The 17,421-nt window shown below is 32.9% G+C and overlaps 1 protein-coding gene and 1 long non-coding RNA gene across 46 annotated transcripts in view; one reads left to right on the forward strand and one right to left on the reverse strand.

The window, feature by feature from the left end:
- SOX5 (SRY-box transcription factor 5) overlaps positions 1-17,421 on the forward strand; it is a 1,114,103-nt gene that overhangs the window by 665,504 nt on the left and 431,178 nt on the right. For 5 of the 45 annotated variants that reach the window (XM_081482957.1, XM_081482935.1, XM_081482946.1 and 2 more), the window contains exon 2: positions 13,379-13,553. The exons of 36 other annotated variants lie outside the window; for them this stretch is intronic. The gene's annotated coding sequence lies outside the window, so the exon portion shown is untranslated. Of the gene's footprint in view, positions 1-11,858; positions 12,054-13,378; positions 13,554-17,421 lie in introns of those variants that run through there. 4 more of the 45 variants (XM_081482926.1, XM_081482936.1, XM_081482955.1 and 1 more) reach the window with 3 other exon arrangements.
- Positions 1,247-17,408, reverse strand: LOC145503466 (uncharacterized). The gene is made up of 2 exons (XR_014051475.1): positions 17,319-17,408; positions 1,247-1,657 (listed from the first exon to the last, which is right to left on the reverse strand). It is a non-coding gene; the product is annotated as an uncharacterized LOC145503466 (long non-coding RNA).

The raw sequence follows: 17,421 nt of genomic DNA on the forward strand, positions 1-17,421 counted from the left end.
CTTAATTGCAGCCTCTTTTTTTTCAAACCATTGTACTCATGAGTGATGAATACATTCAAGTTAGCAGGTAACCCCTAGGTGTGAATCAAAGGAAAGGTTTCCACTCACATTCTGTCACCTAATGGCACCTGCAAACCTACTGAAGTCTGATAGTATATTTTCAGGATGTTCTGATATCTGCCTTTGTTCATTTTATTTATTCACTATCACTTTGTGGAGGCAAAAGTAACTACAACTGACTATAGATTTTAATTACCATTCCAATAATTTGCAAGCTAACTTAGCGAAGATATTAGTTTGGAATACAGCCTGTGTGAGGCAGTGGACAAACTGTACTTCTATCACACTCACCCTGGAGGACTGTCCTGAAGGCTTAGCAGGCAACCCGACTGGTTACCAAGAACAATTAAGGATTAGATGTCAGGTAGTTCAGTGTTTAGCAGGTTGATAGATACAGAAATGTGTGGATGTTAGGATTATTTCACACATTGGCATGTTCTTATCTTGTGTTTCTAAAGTATAATAAGTGTACAGTAATGTATTTATCTGTGCTTAGAGAGCTTTTAACTAAAGTCTGTGTACGCACCATACCTGAGAGGCAAATAATAAGACCTATTCTAATACTTGAGCACATTACTCCTCCATAGAGCTGAAAGCTTTTTCAAATGGATTACATTCATAATGCATTTAAAAAGCAAAATTACATCCATGGATAAAGTCTGATTTTTACTCTCTGTTCTTTCCACCATCAATTCTCCAGTCACCTAATGAGTATGTGTATAATGCAGATGTGTATTGCGTATGTTGAATACCTCCCTTTCTATAGACTAGTTACATATAGCTGATAGATTTTGGTTTTATTCCATAATTTGTTACTCATTTATAATTCCAATGAAGTTAACTAACAACATGGAAAATAAAGCAGTCTTGATGTTTCTCTTGTTCTGACTTAAATGTAGTTTAATATGTCAGGTTTCTGACTCAGGTGATGGCACTCAGAAATATGTTCAAAGATTTAACCAAAACATGAAATATCTTCCTTTCAAAGGAAATTTTTTGTTGAACAAGAAATGGACCAAAACATAGCAAATTCTTTCTTGATTCATTCATTCTGCCCCCCCCCTTTTTTTTCTTTTCACTGATTGAGAGCTTTGTCCTTTATGCTGAATATAAGGTTTGAATGTTACATAGACGAACATAATCAAGTGATATTCCTGGAGAAGAAAAAATTTAAAAAATGATAATATTTAGCTTCAACGAACAGCATTTATTTGGATATTCTTTAAGAGAATGCCTCCTATTTCTTCACTTCAATCAGGAACTAATAATGGTGCAGGAGGTGACCTTTTCATCCTTTCTGACTTCTGTGTTTTCTCCTGTAGTTTGGAGGCTGCTCTTCCTTCTCTTTAGCGTTATCTATTCTTCTCTTCACTTACTAGTTGAGAGTCCATACATCTCTGGAGATATTGTGGCGTGTGGTTCTGCTTGTCCAATAGGGGGATGTTGTATTTCTCCACACTCAGTATCCTTTTCCCTCGGAGCCTGAGAGTAAAACCTCAGCGGTACTCCCTGCCTTTGCCAGCCTGAGGAGTCAGAGACTCAAAGTTGTTCCCAGCTCTTGCGCCTTCATTGTAGAGCTGCACTTCTGCTCAGTGGGCTGCCGAGAAGGACCAGACCGAAACAAGATTTAGAAGAATTCTGGTGAGAACTGTTTATAGGGATATGGTATTTTAAAAGAATGTCGTAAACAAACAGAATTGTGGCATAAACAAAGATAATTAGCATAAACAATGTCGTTTTAGGACAGGTGGTTTTAAAAAACAAACAAAACAAAAAACCCAAATATGAACCCAACTTGAATGCTGCCAGTTTGGAACCACTGAACCTTAATCTGTACTTCATGAGAATTACCCAGGTTTGTTGATAAACTTATTAACATGCTTTTTCTGTTTCTTTTGTATCATTTTCCGGTCATTATGCCCTTTTGTCACCCAGCTTGAAAGTAATTAATCTATTACAAGGTAGTTTAAGGACTTTTTACCCATAAAACATGACAGAAGGAAAACTAAAAACAAAAGCTTGTGGTTGTTCGTAGACATCTGAAATCGGTGTCGAAGCTTAAATCAGTTCAAACCTGAACTCAGCTCATTGTATTTTAAATCTCTTTCTTTTTATGTAAGTGACATTTCAGTCACTTGACTGTTTAGTATTAATACATTTACTTTTGTCTTGCCTTGGAATTCAGAGATTTCTTGCTATGGCTGAATCATTACTTGTGTTTTATGTTTATTTCTAAGTGTTGCTTATGTCTGCTTCCTATTTTCTCTATAACTTAGTGAAGGTGGTGCAGCAGTATATAAATGTGGCTGATGATCTTGCAGAATCAGGATGCTAACTATTGTTAACTACATTATTTAAACCTACTATTCTGTTGTGATGAACTTTTATCTGGAGACATTTAAGTTTATCACTAAATGACATTTTTTTCTTAATGCCTTGTACTGGAATATTTTGATTTAGATGCAATGTGGAGTATGGAGAACAGAAAGCTGTTTATTTTTCTTGCATTAAGGACCAAAGTTCTTTATGGGAATTAATTTTTTTTTTTTTTCTGTTTGTTTTCTCATGGAGATTGGGGATCAGGAATTCAAAGTAGGTAGTTCTAGTATTCTGTAGCCCTTTTCTTTGCTGAAATGAAAGTATTTGTGAATGAGTTTTGGTTTCTTGGAGTTATAAAGATGTGTGTAAACTAGTAAACCATGTCTCATTCATGTGCTATGGAGATTTCTCGTACTTCAGGGACAAAAATAATTTGGCTACTAACGAATTAGGGCTACCTGCCAGTGCCAACACATACTGTAGGTAAGAGGAACACTATAAAGAAAAGCTTCTGGCAGCAAATCCATTGAAACTTTCATATGTGACAGTGTTTCTATTTCTGCTCTTCACATCTTTGAAAGAACGTGTTCTTTAGAAAAGAAAATGTTAAAAAACAGAAGATATGATCTTTCTTAAAAATGTATTACTAGCTTCATTTTTAATATTTCTCATTGTGGAGATGCCTAGAATTTTCCTGTGTTCTGTGCACACATGCCTCCCCTCTTCATTTCTGTGACATTGAAACCTAAGAATCAGATGCATTGAGAATAGATGTAATATGAAGAAATGAAGTTTACTGTAGAGGGCTCCCCCCAAAAAAGTACACTCAAAACCTTATAAGATGTTTATATTGACAGTTTAAGAGAGTTAGATCAGTTGGGACACTAAGCAGCAATTTCTTATAAGATGTGTCCTCTCCTTTAGGGCTTCAGGAGCATTATTGAGAAAAGAAAGGAAAGAGTTAACCTGCTTTGCTTGTTGATAGTTTTTTAATCTAGTAGTATAATAGGACACAGGCCCAAATCCTGTTTTCTTGGTATATTTTTAATCAAAATTTATTTTAAATGTAGTAAATCATTTACTTTATTACTGAATTTGGTTTTGTTTTTATATGCATTAGGATGATGACGCCAAGGGGTAGGTTGTTTGAGAACTGATTGTGGAATTTTCACAGAAGGTCTGTTAATTTGTCATTTTAAACAATTTTTATCTAATAAAAGAGCATCCTAATGAAAAAAAAAAGCACAAAGGTTGAAAGCGAACAATATGCCTTCAAGTAAGAGAACACAAGATGAAAAAGTAAGGCTTTATTTATGCTATTAATTTTTCAGTGACAGTTAGGATAAGTTCTAAACATTGACAAAGTTCTAAAACATTTTTATTCTAATTCTGGAGTCAAGGTATTACTTGTTTGCTTACATTTCTTCCTTTGGGTTATTTACCCTGAGCCAGAGTTTGTTGGGCAATAATTTACAAAGTCCAAAGACTTTTTTTAAACTCGTTTCTTGATGTCCTTTTGTTTCAACCCCCATTAAAAGATTTTGCTATTGAGTTTCGTAATATGTTTGAGAAGAGTTTGCAGGAAGGTGTCATAAAATTAATGTTAATATTTTTTCTTTTTTATTATCAGCGCTATAAGAGATCTGTGTTGAAGATTTGTTAGGATAGTGTGTAGTGAAAGGAGTGAACTGATAATCAAAGTTCAATTTTCTGATTCATTCACTAATTCAACTTTGACCTTGAATGAGTGATAACTGAGTATCCAATATCAGATTAAGATTTTCATCTCCTCCATAGTATCATCAGGATGTGAATAAAACTTTTAATATACAGAATACCATTATCCAAACAGAACACCTTGGAGTGGAAAAAGAAAGATAACAACAAATGCTCTTTCTGAGACAAGTACTCTGTTTCTCTCTAGTTCTAAACAGAATTTGGGAAACCGAGGAAAATGTATTGTTTTTAAAGCCCTAAGGACTGTGGGAGATAAATATGATAGTGTAATCGTTTCTTAAAGTTTTAGCATTACTGGAAGAATAAAATGGATCTGATTTGACCTATAAATATTTTCGGAATATTTAATGCTTTAAAAGCATTCTTCTAAAGAAAGAAAAGCATATCCAAATGCTCCTAATATCAATTTAAAGAACAGAAGTGAAGAAGCAGAATAAATAGACTTTCAAAAGTAAATTAAAAAATAATTGGGAGTCACTAACAGTTATGCGAATAATTTATTTTGAAGAATATGATAAACACATATACACATACAAAACTTTGGAATTCAGGAGAAACTTTTTTGCTTATAGAATAATGCAATTTTGAATAAATTGATTTTGAACAAATCATACTAAATCCTGATGAAGCTGTAGTTTGGGGGAGAAAATCTTGAAAGGAAGAATATATTTTGTAAAAGTACAAAGCCCATTCCTGCTTTTTCATTTGCAGCACAGAATCTTATGACATGAGCAATAAGGACATATAGTAATATTCCAGCTTTAAAAATTGGAAGGTCATATTGTATTTCGTATTTAATGGAAAATTTGCATTCAAGAAGTTGGCTAAATCAAGATATGCTTGAGTAATATTTGAGGATATTTGAGATTTCTGGTTGAGATTAGAAATTTAAGTGCTAAAATATTGACACACATATAAAATGACAGTTTCTTAGTGGATTTTTAGTATTTCTCCTAAAGCATAGAATAATTTCCTCTTTTTTTTGGTAAAAATTTACATTTTTCAATGTCTTCAATGATTTGCTTTTGGAAGTTTAACAGAATAGAAACTATTATTAGCTGGGTATAAGTTCTCAAGATGCAGTTCTTCCGTACATAATGAAAAGAAATTTGGGGTCTTAGTGTATGCATTTGTAACATTTGAAAATGGGTTGGACAATCTGTAAAATCTCTTAACTCCTCTAACATCTCATTGCTTTGAAATACATTTCAAAGATTCCTAGTGCCTCACTCTAGTGATCAGAATTCTTGCATTTTGCCTCTACTTGGGGACAGACTATCTCATTCAACCAGCCTTTAACATGTGGAATCACTTCTCAATTTCCCTGTCAATAGAGCGATGTTGTGCAGGAACATATAACCATAGTCTATTTTAGGAGTTTTAAATCTAAGTAGTATGTATCATTCTTACTCAGGATTAAGTACTCAAATATGCTGTGGACTATTTTGAATCTAAATGTTTCAAAAAAGATTCACAGTCTAGATGTTTGAAACTCTCAGGTGCATCAGATTCCTATCCTCAACTTTTACAAGTATTGTAAAAAAAAAAAAACATTATGTATAGATTGTCAAACAAGCCACTGAGGGGGGATATAAAAAGCAAGAGAGGCATTTTAAGTCAAAGAGCTGAAAGTCTATTTACAAAGATAAGATAAAAGAAGAAAACGAAGACTGGACAGTGGAGCATTAGGACAACGGCGGGTGAGGGGGCAGGGAGCTCTGGACAGTGTATGTCTTTATATGAATAAATAAAACATTGGCCTGGAAAGTGGCAAGATCAACTAAGATTGCAAACAGGTAGTCCAAAGAAAAATTTTAAGTGGTTCTCAAAATAAATTAGACAACTATTAGTATTAGCATCAGGCCAGTCAACCTAATATGCATTAGTAGTTGGCAATCTCAGGAAAAATGTTAAACACTAGGAAGCAAGAAGTAGAGGAACAACCAATGAAAGATGCATTAAAAAGCTATATAATCCGAGAGGGGCAAGCATCAAGCATCATACATTGCTAACATCTTATGTTTGGCAGATTTCGAGCTTTTTTAAAAACACAATATTTGGGGGAAAGTGTAGTTATTCTTGCCTGGAGAATCTCATGGACAGAGGAGCCTGGAGGGCTGCAGTGCAAGGGGTTGCAAAAGAGTCGGGCACAACTGAAGCGACTAAACAACAAAATTACTATCAGTTACATAATCTTTGACTACATACCCAATGACCTTCTGTGTTATCTACATTTTGAAAATATGACTGTGATATCAGAAAGTCTCTGTACAAGTGAGTTGTAAATTTCAAATGTAGATTTATATATTTGAGATAACATAGGTATTAAGTATATGTTAAAATTTATTATTTGCTTAATAATTATGATGGTAAGTTTTTTTATTCTCTTCCTGCCAGTTTTAATTTAGGAATAAGGAATAGATTTTATTCTCTTATGCTTCTGAAACAGGTATAAAGGATGTTTAAAAAATAAAAAAAAAGCAGAAAAGAACCTTATTGAACCAGAATTACATTTAGAGGGAGGGAAGTGTGCAAATTTCCTACTGTTAAACAAGAAAGAAAATCTGGAAGTTATCCCAGTTGGGCAACTTACTGCTAATATATTTTATAATCCAGCATTTAGTGATATACAAAGTTGGCATATGTTCCTAGAGTTTCTAAATCAAGAATTAAAACTTTATGATGTATAAGTCACTTACATTTTTTGGGTTTCAGCCATACATCTATAAAATGGGCTTTAAAATGAGTATAAAATTATTTATCCTCTGATGCTAATGAGGCATCTTAAACTTATGAAAATTTATAAAAATATTTGGATATCTCTGAATGCAAGCCATTGAATTCAAACTTTGAAAACTAGGTTTAATTCTGGATAATATAAAATGGTCAGAACTTCAATGAAAAGTGTATATTTTTGTTTTATATTTGAAAATTATTTTAGCATATAAAATATGTGTAAGAAATTTATTGACTTATTTTTAAAAATTTGTAATTAAGACAAGTATAATAGTTTTACATGTACTTATGATTATTGATCCCAGGTAACTAGTACCTAAATAGCAGCAATATAGCTATATTTTCCTCTGACTGCTTACTGCTAGTTATGAAATATCCTAAAAGCACATCTCTTCCCATTTTATGTATAGGAAATCTGATACATCAAAAGTTTTTTTTTTTTTTTGCATGAAATCTGTATAACAAGTATTTAAGGAATGAAGCTTCTGATTGAACATATTCCTATGCCTTAACCCATGCAAATTAAAATTCATTTATTCGTGTATAATCATAAAAACAAATAATTCTGTAGAACAAATTATTGGACAACAAAAATGATTTTCTGTTAAGGTAAAAAGGTCACACACTATTGATTTTTAAATTATTATTTATACACATATTTTGAAAATTAGAAAATATTAAATAACTTGAGGAATCTTACTTATGCAAATCATCAATTTTCATAGCAAAAATAGCATGATTCATTTTGTATTCACTACCTATTCCTTTAGACAAGAGGTAAAGCTTGGGGAAATTTATAGATTTCTCTTTATGGGTAACTGTATAACATGCAAACAAAAACACCCCAGAAACAGAACCCTTATTTTTGATATAAAATTGTTTTCCACTGATATAATCTGTTGAAAGCCAGAAGCCATCCAAAGTGCTGATACCAATTTAAGAAGATGATCTTTTGCCTTAATTATACATCTGGGAAATATTAGCTGAACATTTTGTGGAGAACAGTGAATACCTTATTTGCCAGTTGTCTAAAATGCTGCTAATGATCGACATAGTGCCAGTGTTTTGATGGCTCAAACCTAGGCTGAATATGAATACAAAGAACACAGTTGGGGGGAAAAAAAGCACACATTTTATACAAAACAGATTTCAACCATCTGCTTGGCACTTAAGTTTGCGACTATAGGCAATATATGAAAGAGACCACTGTCCACGTTATGAATGCTATCACTTTTATTGGTACCTTAGAAAAACCATAGGGTTTTGCAAGCGTATATAACCAATGATTTTCTTCAGCTGAAGAATGAAAGCAAGGTCCTCGGCCAAAATTTTGTTCTCTCCATAATCTCTTCTATGTCAGTCGTCTTTTCCTAGCAAAGTGGGTTTCGCTAAAGTAGGTCTTTAGGGTTAAAATATACCAGACAGCCCTATGCAAGTGGCCCTTAGGAGGAGAACCCCAGATGGTTATGAGATAAAATACTGTTTGCTTTAGGAATAGGTTATATTCCTGAGTCTGTTGCCTGAATACTGTGGTGCATGTCAAATCAGCATGGAAGTTAATGGTCCAGAAGCACTTCTGATTTTAATGCTTTCCCATTTGTTCTGAATTTATAGTATTAAATCAGACCAGTGCTATTTCATCACTAGTTCAGTAAGGGACAATCATACTACAGACAGCAGACTATGAGCAAAATCTAATTGTTTGACCCATTTCATTTACTTTAAAGGTATGGGAGAAATTCTCACTGAAATGATACTGGCGAATATTATATACTAGAAGTTTATAAATCTCTAGAGTTACAGACAAGAGATGTTATTGTCTGGTACTTAGGATGTTGTAAGCGAAAAATGAATTTTGACTTAAGTCATTTGATCTACTGTGTTTTCCTTACCTGAAGTATATTTTATATTGTAAACATATGGATAATTGAGTTCGTAGAATGTGTTAGCTTACTGATTTATCTACACTGTATGAATTAGTATAGATATATTGAGACCTTTCTAGCTTTTGCAGAAGAAATATGTAATTTAGTGAAAAGTATAAAGAAATGTTCTCAAAATCTGTACCTGTGCTTTCCAATATGGTAGCCACTAGCCACATGCTACCGTTGAGCACTTGATATGAGGCTGATCTGAAATGAGATTTGCTGTAAGTACAAGATACATACTGGAGTTTTGAAGACTTGGTTTGAATGAAAGCATGTAAAATACCTTACTAAGATTTCTTAAATATTGATTATGTACTGAAATTACAACACTTGGATATGTTGGCTTAAATAAAATGATTAAAGTATTTTCACCTGTTTCTTTTTTACTTTTGTAGTGTGGCAACTTGAAAATTTCAAATTAAATATGTGGCTCGTGTTTGTAGCTTACATTATATTCCTATTGAAAGATGCTGTTTTATGCCATTCTGTGGAGGGAGGGAAATTAAAGCTTCTACCTCTGTCTAGATTCCAGTAGTTAACAGCTTGAAAGTGTGGCAGTGTATCAGAAAGATTTAAGTTTTTATTAACAGTCTTCCTTCTTAGCTTTCTTCTACAAAAAGGTGAAATTTTATCATTTTAAAAAAGCTGTAAGAGTAACACTGACTCTCAGATGCTTATATCATTTACCCAGTGAATACTGTCAGTTTCTCCAAACTTCTGTGCAGTTACAATGGAAAAGAAGATGTTTGCCTAGGAATTGTTTGGATTATTTTGGAGATGATTTGTTTGAAAGGTACAATTTTATTTACTTTTATGAAATGCTGTATGTCTGTAATTTCTTCACTGGATATAAAGAAGTTTGTGGTAAGTAGGAATACCTTCTCTTTTTGCATCCCAGCTAATACTTCACACAGTTTCTAAACTTGACCCTCAAGATGTTATCCAAGCTCTTTATCTATAAAGATAACAGTAACATTCAGTATATGCCCAGACAGCCTCACAAAAATCTTATCTCTATTTCATGAATGAAGAAGATGAAACAGAGAGTTGCCTAATTTATCACAGGTAGTAAGTGGCAGAACTGGGGTACCAACTGAAACAGTCCAGCTCCAAAGACCTCACTTTCAACCATGAAAGTGTAGTACTGATCTCAATAATAAACCGCTTCCATAACTTTATAATTATCATTTATTTTACTGTCAGAAATATCTTTATTCATTGAACAAATGTATTTCATGTACATATTTTGCCAGGAATCATTATAGTTGCTGAGTAACTCACAAAATTGCCGACACTGTAAATAAATAACATATAATGATTGTGATATAAACTTCTAATTTCTCCTCTCGGGATGAATTCATTTATGCCACAAAGTGCTAGGTGGTGAAATCCAGACATCTGGACAATTAAATAAAGAGTTTCTTGGTAAAGTTTCCCTGGAACTATTTTTGAGAGATACCAATTTTCAGTGCACATTATAGAGGGAAATTCCTTACTGTGAGAAATGTAACCATATAAAATTTCTCAAATATCTCTTTTTCAAATCCTTTACAGTGGACTACATACTGCATATGTCTTTATGGACAAGCAGTGCCTTCATTCAGAAAGTGTATCTGATTAGTTTTTGCTATCTTAATTGGGCAGCAAGCTTCTTTACTGTAGTTTTGAAGTATGTCAGTGTTCACATCTTATATGGTGGTTTTATATGGAAATTTGTGATGAATTGGTAAATAGTTAATATGATATTGATCCTTTGATCTAACTTGTAGCTATGACCTATACTGATTTTTTTGGGTAGCAGGCAGGAGTATTGGTAATTTTGAGTAGAAAATTCAACCAGGTATGTGACAGGTAAAAAAATTACAAATTCCTGGGAACAACAAGGCATTTGGGAATGGAGATGAACCTTGTGGTTTTACTACACAGATATTGCAGTTTCACTATTAAATTTTTATATATGATAATATAGATCTGAGTTGTTCCATGGATCTCTGTTTTATGTGTTGGATCTTTTAAGTGTTTTTTCCATATGTAGATATGGCTATGGTTTCTGGTGCTCTCTGATTTCCCAGTAACTTATTAGCTCTAGTTACTGGTAGACCTTGGAATTAGACTGCTAAAATTTATTCCACAACTTCACCACTTATTAGTTATGTGACTTTTGCAAGTGACATAAACTCCCCATGCCTTAATTTCTTTATCTGTGAAATGGAGATTATAATAATTCCACCATTTAGGTCATTTTGCTGCTTAAATATTAAAGAAAACATATGTAATTTGGTTTGGTCAAGTAGTGATTATTTCTTCAAACAAATTTTAATCATATTGAAGGAATTCCAAGAACATTTCAAATAATATGGCAAATGACATTGGATAGCATACTAAAACATAAATATTAAGTTCTTAGTAAATAATTCTGAAGCCAGTGGTTTGTATAGAATTCATTAGAACTTCAGGTACTTTCTAAATGGATTAAAATATTAAAAATTGAAATATTCACATCATAGAATCACTTATATTTTACATATCATACAGATATATTTTATATAGACTCTATTATACACATTTTATACAATTACATATAATGCATATATTATGCACAGTATATATATATGTTTTATAAAGTGTGTGTAGATGTATAGACATAAAATAAGGAAAGAGAGTTATTTCTAAAATCTTGTCTAAGAATAGCTCTGTGTTTCCTGACAGTTATGAGGTTTATGGTTATCATATTCTGATAAGAATAAAAGCTTACCATTTAATCAGTAATCTCAATTGTTTTAGGGGACCCTGATGTCTAAGGGAATAATTTATGAATTCTTAAATTGTCTTCAATAGAAATACTGCAGAAGGTTCATAAGGCATTCTTCACATTGCCATTTTTAGTAGAGACTAGATAAGAGAAAGAATGTTGAATGATAACTAACTTAAGTGAAGGAAGGCATTTCTATAAGTAGCTAAACTAATGTTTGCCAGGTATGTAGATTTCCTGGTGAAAGGATACTGGCAGAGATCTAAGAAAAGGCTAACATGTCCCTTAAACTATCTCCTTTAAATAACAGTTGTTACATCCAGGCTGTTGCTAAGAGATGAGGAACAATCACTTCTTGACTGAGTTGTATTCTTGCCTATATTGAGGGCACTCCCACCTCTGTCCTTAAATTGACTCTAGATTTAAGACTACATAGAGACAAAGCAAGAAGTTTCCTCAGGAAACACTTTTTGGATCTGCTCAAGTACCTGCAGAACATCATATTGAGCTCATCGAGTTTGGTATAGTCCACCATTAGTGGCTAGCTTCACTTGAAGCATGTTAAGGCTATCTGTTACTTATCGTCCACTGTGATAACTGTTTCGTTTGCACATTTTGAACAATCTGGCATCTCATCAGGCCCTCTGGATTGATTTCACTTTAAAAATTACCCCAAATTATAAGTGAAATAAATTAACAGTTGATTTTATATGCTTTCATATGATTTAGTAGTACATCTACATTTAGAATGATGTAGACACAGAAACATTCCCGTCTTGATTTATTCCTTTTAAAATATTTGGTGAATATTTAATATGTGAATAATTTGGCAATGTGAAAGTACACACCAATGTGAATAAATGAATGAGCAGGAGTAGCAAGAGCAGGAATAAAAAGCAGTCTACAGTTTATCGCTTTATCGATACAAGAGTATCATTTAAAAGCACTGATTTTTTTTTTCCTTTGAAAGCTAAAGTATTTCCCAAACTGATGGTTTTTGTTTAGGTATAACTGTTTTAAAGCTGCTATTTATGACAACATCAAGGCACTTATAGCTTATGATGTCAAATGTAACTCATAAAACCTGGAAAATTTTTGACTTTACAAATCTTTTTGAAAATTTCTTGCAAGTGAAAATAACCTGATAATCTAAAAAAAAAATTCACAATTATTAAGAGATATAGAATTCTTCTTAATATTTTCCTTTACTTCAGAAAATTCCAAGTCTATGAAAAAGTTGAATGTCTAGCACAGTGAACATTCATATTCTTTCACACTAATTATTAACTTCTGGCCCCTTTGCTTTTTTTTTCTTTTTTGAAAAGAAAGTAAGTTGCAGGCTAATAGTGGTAAGAATGAGGGTATTCTCCTGCATAACGGCAATAACAGCACATCCAAGAAGTAACATTAATATAGTAATATTATTTGATATGGTCCATGTTTTCTAATTGTCTCAATAGTGCTGTTTTTAAGCTTTTATTTTTTTTCCCCTCTTTAAATCCAGGATCAAGTAAAGCATCAGTTGTTGCCGTTACTTGCCATATCTCTTTTGATGCCCTTTAATTGTAAATAATACCCTGCTGTCTTTTGTCTTAATATTATTTTAATCTCATATAGTTATTTCACAATCAGAATCTGTCTGGTTGTGTCCTCATTCAGATTCAGATTACATCTGAATCTGTGTCCAGATTCAGATTACATACAGATTTTAAAGACAGGTATTATACCATTGTCTTTTTAAAAATCAGACAAGATTGTAATTAGATGTATCAGAAGTAGCTACCTTGAAGTTCAAATTCTCTGTACCAAATTCATGGAGACTTTTTTTTTTTTTTTCTTGGCTTAGATTTTAAGAGATACCCTCTATCATCAGAAAGCTCTCCAAGCCACCGTGATTTGTAGAGAGTTTGGTGTTTGTTGGTACTAGTTGAGAAAATAGGACGTCCTTAATTCAAGAAACCATGACAACTTATCCATAAAGTCTACTCTGAAGATGCCCATAAATACCCAAATTTTTTCAGGTAATAATTTAAAAATATTGATTACAAATCTGTGTAATAACACCATAAAAGTACATTTTGTTAGCCTAGAATTTATAACTACAGTGTTCCCTCTTTATGAAAATAATGCTAAAAGTCAAAACAAATTCAGATCTTTTCCTCATTCTTCATTCACCATTCCCACATCTTGAAAATCAGAAATAATCTTTTTTAAAGTTTCTAACATTTTTTAAATTTTGGAAGAAATTAAGAGATAAGTATGAACTTCTCTTGTTTAACTCTACTACTTAATAAATATGTTAAGATTATGGAATAGAGATCTTTTTGTTAGCAATATTTTACAATACTCTAGCTGCTTTATGACATGAAGCAGTTATTCAAACAGAGTGTTTAAGAATTTGAAAATCACTCCTATTTAGAGGTTGCATCCTATTTAGACACTTGCTCCTTGGAAGAATAGCCATGTCAAATCTAGACAGTGTTTTAAAAAACAGAGACATCACTTTGCCAACAAAGGTCCATATAGTCAAAGCTGTGGTTTTTCCAGTAGTCATATTTGGATGTGAGAGTTGGACCATAAAGAAGGCTGAGCACTGAAGAATTGATCCTAAGTTTTGAACTGTGGTGCTGGAGAAGACTCTTGAGAGTCCCTTGGACTGCAAGGGTATTAAACCAGTCAATCCTAAAGGAAATCAACCCTGAATATTCATTGGAAGGACTGATGCTGAAGCTGAAACTCCAGTACTTTGGCCACTTGATATGAAGAGCCGACTCACTGGAAAAGACCTTGATGCTGGGAAAAATTGTGGGCAAGAGGAGAAGGGGGCAACAGAGGATGAAATGGTTGGATGGCATCACTGACTCAGTGGACATAAGTTTGAGCAAAGTCAGGGAGATAAAGATGGACAGAGAAGCCTGGTGTGCTGCAATCCATGGGGTTGCAAAGAGTTGGACATAACTTTGCAACTGAACAACAACAAGAGCTAGAGTAACAACAGCACAAGCTGTAGAGTCAGATGCCTGTGTTCAGATCCTGGCTGTTTATTTCACTGACTGTGTGACAAGTAGCTAGTTACTTAACCTCTCTGAATTTCATTTTCCTCTTATGTAAAAAAAAATGCGGTTAAGTAATTGAATATAAAGTGCTTTAATTGGACCTAGAAGAGCAAACACTGAATATATATTAGCTATTATTATTGATGGCAAATTGTTGCTATGTAATTTCTGAATGGCACTTGAGAGAACAGATTTTTAAAGCAACAGTAAAATATGCATTCCTCCATGAAATATTTATTGAACACTTTGTATATACTAGACAGTTCTGGGTCTGGAGAGTTATTGATGAACTGGGCATATATGACTCTTGTCCTCATCAAACTTACAGTCTGATAGGGAGACAGGCTTCAAGCAGTTGCAGTAAATAAAGGCAAACATTGTGAGTGGAGAAGAAAGTACACGTTATGGGACATTAATTCTGGTCCGTGTGTTAGAGCCTTTTTGAGGAGTGAGAAGTGAGGTTGAAGAATGGTAGACTATTCCAGACCTAGGCAGTTATATAGGTCATTAGTGTGGCTCTGGAATAAGACAGCCTAGTTGACAAGCCTGGTTCAATCTTAAGCAAAATATATCCCCTTGGGTAAGTTGTTTAGCCTATCTGTGCCTGCCTCAGTTTCTTCATTGTTGAGTGAACCTAGGAACAGTACCTACTTTATAGACGTGTTCTGAAGATTAAAAGTGATGATTCAAGGACAGCTCAGAACTGTCATTTTGACATTGTAAGTACCCAATAAATGTTGGCTTATGTTAATTATCACAGGATTCAGTTTATATAAAGTCTGATGACAGTAGTATATCAACTGAAATGCTTGAAATTACTCCTTGTGAGGGACTGCACCAGGATCCCATGTTGCTGATTTCTTTCAGTTTTTATTCTCCTTCCCCTATAAATAGTTACAGAGCTTTATTTTGTAGGTTTATAGTAGTCTGATCTTCAAAACATGTCAGAATATCAAGCCGAACATATTTATATTTGTCCTTGTTGTATTAATAAAAATGGCATTTTGTGAGGGCAAAAAATATCCTAGTCAAATTACTGCTGTCAGGTAAATTTTAAATGGGTTTGAATGAATTAAAAATGAAGCATTCTACCAGTGTTCTTGGAAAGTTTATGGAACAAAGTCGGCTTTACCAGTGTGAACAACTTAGCTATTTTCTCTGCAGGTTGCCCTCTCCCCACATGACTCAGTAACATAGTTACATTTATTGGTTGTTTACTTACTTTTAATGCCCTTCATTCCACTAAGGTTTGTGAGGGGTGAGAAACAGAGCTCCAGAATGGATGGTTTGAATTGAAAAGAGACTTTGTGTGGTTAGAATGAGGATGAGTGGAGAAACTGTAGGGAAGTTTTGGTTGTGAACAGCCTGTTGATTGTTGCTTTTTATTAAATGGAAATGCTAAAGAATGATTTACTCTTATGAAAATGTTATTATTCTCTGCTAATTGATGGAGTCTGATAAACTTCAGTGCTTTTTTTTTTTTAACTGTAGAATTTCTAAATGTAATATTTTCAGTTGCTTCATTACAAGCTGTCATGTTATGTTAGGGCTCAAAACAATAGTATTTCTAAAAATTGTTTTCAAACGTATTATATATCCTCAGGTGAAAACAGGTTCATAAAAATTTTGAAAAATGTGCAAGTATAGTTATCATGACATATGCTATTAAATTATATTCTCTGTTGTGACCTTAGTGTGATCAGTTGGATTTTGTGTTTTTGGAAATTTTTTTTGTTTCTTTCACACTGTTCTTTAATTTCACTTTTTCTATATCTGTTATTCAGTGTAAAATGCTCAGATAAAGGCTGCACCCATGACCTGTGAACTTTGACTCATACTTTGAAGACCCCTTAATTATTTAATTGGCTACTCAGCGTAATTCAGCTCACAATAAAAAATTTGAACATTTTTTTTTTAATTGAGGAAAGAGTGTTAAGGGTAAGAGATGAAGGAGCAACGTTTATTACTTTAACATTTTTCAGTGATACATTTGCTTCTGACCTTTTTTATTTCATTTATATCATGTCATATATAACTTTCCTTGTAACATAATTTTATATGATTTTTGTAAGATTTTGTCTTCGTTTGTTGATCTTACAAATTTTCAGGTGAGAATAATCCATATTTTGAAGAAAATGTGCCACAGTATCTAAGGAGCTGTACTCTGGAGGGTTGTATCAAATTCTCTGTTGTTTCATTTTGAATTTCTACAATACATCTCTTGGAAATACGTTTTTCATGTTAAGATTTTCTGCATTTATTTTTTAGAAGGCAGATTCAAAAAAATATCAGAAAACTCAATCAATTCTAATTTTGATTAAATATTTTCATAATTGCATTTATTTACATAAATGAGTAATAACTAATTGATAATGAATAGGTTATTTAATGTAGTAGTGGGTGATAGAAATTAAGACATTTACATTATAGACAATTTTCTTTGGGGTTTCTGATTTTTAAGTGTCCAAATTTTTACTTAGTAGTTCTTGCCTTACAACTTTTATTAGGTACAAGACCTGGGATGCTTAAAGATCAGTGTCAGAAGGATAGCCACATTTTTTTCATTGAAATTCAGGTGAAGGAAAAGGCTGTTTTACTGTATCCATGAGCAGCCAACATTAACTTCCTTATTTATCAATGACTATTTTGCATATGGAATTAATATTGAAAGATCAAAGAACAGTGTTTATGTTGCTTTATAAAAATTCATTTATGTTTTCCATACTTTACCTGTGTTGACGTAGAGATGAATAAAAATGCAGAGACATTTTTAAGAAGTTTATAAATTTAGATGTCTAATAAGTTTTATGCATCTTCCCAGTGTCAGTTTGAG

This window comes from Giraffa tippelskirchi, chromosome 4 (assembly GCF_054371585.1).
Source record: "Giraffa tippelskirchi isolate mGirTip1 chromosome 4, T2T-mGirTip1v1.2.pri, whole genome shotgun sequence".
Taxonomy (NCBI): domain Eukaryota; kingdom Metazoa; phylum Chordata; class Mammalia; order Artiodactyla; family Giraffidae; genus Giraffa; species Giraffa tippelskirchi.